This window comes from Triticum urartu, chromosome 1 (assembly GCF_003073215.2).
Source record: "Triticum urartu cultivar G1812 chromosome 1, Tu2.1, whole genome shotgun sequence".
NCBI lineage: Eukaryota > Viridiplantae > Streptophyta > Magnoliopsida > Poales > Poaceae > Triticum > Triticum urartu.
Genome location: NC_053022.1, coordinates 384025703 through 384028403, shown reverse-complemented (window position 1 = coordinate 384028403; position 2701 = coordinate 384025703).

The following is a 2701-nucleotide window of genomic DNA, read 5'->3' as shown; positions in this document are numbered from 1 at the left end:
CGGTGTTATCACTGTTGTTTCGACGCTTATATCTATTGCGTCGAGACTTGTCCTTGCTAGTTTTAGCTTCAGGGGTTTCGGCGTCGCTTGCATTGTTTTTGCTATGGGCCAACCAACTGTCCTCGCCCGCACAAAAGCGGGTCATGAGTGTTGTGAGGGCTGCCATGGATTTTGGCTTTTCTTGGCCGAGGTGGCGAGCGAGCCATTCATTGCGGATGCTGTGTTTGAAGGCTGCTAGGGCTTCGGCATCCGGACAGTCTATGATTTGATTCTTTTTAGTTAAGAACCTAGTCCAGAATTTCCTGGCGGACTCTCCGGGCTGTTGAACTATATGGCTTAAGTCATCAGCTTCCGGAGGTCGAACGTATGTGCCTTGGAAGTTATCGAGGAAGGCCTCTTCCAAGTCCTCCCAGCTGCCAATAGAATTTGCAAGCAGACTGTTGAGCCAGTGCTGAGCTGGCCCCTTGAGTTTTAAAGGGAGGTATTTGATGGCGTGGAGTTCATCGCCGCGGGCCATATGAATGTGGAGAATGAAGTCTTCAATCCACACCGCAGGGTCCGTGGTTCCATCGTATGATTCTATATTCACGGGTATGAACCCTTCTGGGAATTCATGATCCATGACCTCATCAGTGAAGCAATGAGGATGTGCGGTGCCTCTATATCGGGCCGTATCGTGACATAGCTCTGATGGAGTCCGTCTGCGGTTTTCAGCCCGCGCATGACTAAGTTTGTCATGTCCGAATAAGTGGCCATTGTGGCGTGTCGAGGTGCGTCCTCGCGATCCGTAGATTGATCTGGTATGTCCTACTTTATTGTTCAGGTTCTACCGAAGGTCATATGTATGGCCGTGGGCTAATTTACCTCTACATGTGCAGTGATGCGGGGCGGGTTGGTGTTCGGCGTGAATTGCCGTTTTGTCCCGACCACGTGGTGATCGATCAACCGCATTGTACGATGGTGGTATGTACTTCGGCGCCTCCTCGTCAAACTGAGGTAGCAATTTGCGCTTTGGGTAGCTTTTGGTTGGGCGCTTGAGGCCGTATTCTTCAGCTGCTAGGACGTCGGTCCATTTATCATTGAGCAGATCTTGGTCAGCTTGAAGCTGTTACTGCTTCTTTTTCAGGCTCCTTGCAGTGGTGATTAGCTGCCGCTTGAAGCGCTCCTGCTCTAGAGGTTCCTCAGGCACAATGAAATCATCGGTGCCGAGGCTCACCTCGTCCTCGGAGAGCGGAAGGTAATTATCGTCCTCCGAATCTTCGTGTGTGGCCTGTTTGCCGGGGCTAACCTGCCCGCCTTCCCGTTCGTATTGTTCATTAGCTGTATCGACAGGGTCTTCGTTGTCTTCGGCACCTTCTAGAGTGTTATCTTCTCCTGTCCCGGTAGTGCCGTCTTTATTGCGGCGTGACTTAGAGCGGTGCCGCTGACGCCGGCGTTTGGATTGTATTTCGAAAGGTTTATCCTCAGCTGGATCTTCCTTGTCATCGCCGCTGTTTTCTTTTGGTGCATCCACCATGTATACATCATATGAGGAAGTGGCCGTCCAGCGTACGGTGAACGGCGAGTTCTGGACCTCTTCTTCTCTGGCATCTTCATCCATACCGTCGATGTCCTCGGAGTCGTAGTCAAGTGTGTCAGTCAAATCCTCGACCATGGCGATGAAGTGGGTGGTGGGTGGGAAGCAAAATTCTCCAATGTCAGCCCCTAGTTTGAGCCGGATATAGTTCGGCTGTGAGTCCTCCGCCAAGGATAGGTTTTTTAATGAGTTTAGCACATCGCCCAAAGGCGAGTGCTGGAAGATGTCTGCGGCACTGAATTCGAAGATCGATAAACGATCAAGCTCGGCTTTTGCGGGCTCATGCGGTTCAGAACTTACGGCCGGAGATGAGTCCGGAGTTCCGCTAACAGAGACGTCGTGATAGGTTAAGTCTATGTGCGACTCCAACACCGCAGAATTTGTGGCCTCCGTGGTGGGGTTGATCCTCCCGTCCTTGGGTGGCGCGGCTTGCTCCGGATCTAGGGCCAGAGCGGTTATAGGAGCAATCTCCTGGATGCGGCCTGATGACAAATTGAGGTCATGATCATCGGGGTGACCGAGAGCGGCTACCGCGGTCTCGAATCCGGCGAAGATCAAGTCTCCATGGATGTCCGCAACGTCTTACGAGTCTGACCTGATGGCCAGGGGCGTAGCTTTTGATCTGCTCCAGATGGCCAAACGAATTGGCCCACAGTGCGAAGCCGCCGAACATGAAGATCTATCCGGGGAGGAAAGTTTCTCCTTGGACAGCGTCATTATGGACGATTGAAGGGGCCATCAAACCTTTTGGCGATAGTACAGTGGAACTCTCAATGAAAGCACTAATGTCGGTGTCAAAACTGGCGGATCTCGGGTAGCGGGTCCCGAACTATGCGTCTAAGGTCGATGGTAACAGGAGACAAGGGACACGATGTTTACCCAGGTTCGGTCCCTCTCTATGGAGGTAATACCCTACGTCCTGCTTGATTGATATTGATGAATATGAGTATTACAAGAGTTGATCTACCTCGAGATCGTAATGGCTAAACCCTAGAGGTCTAGCTTGTATGGCTATGATGATGAGTTTCCCCTATCTAAACTAAGTCCTCCGGTTTATATAGACACCGAGAGGATCTAGGGTTATACAAGGTCAGTTACAAAGAAGGGAATCTACATATCCAGTTG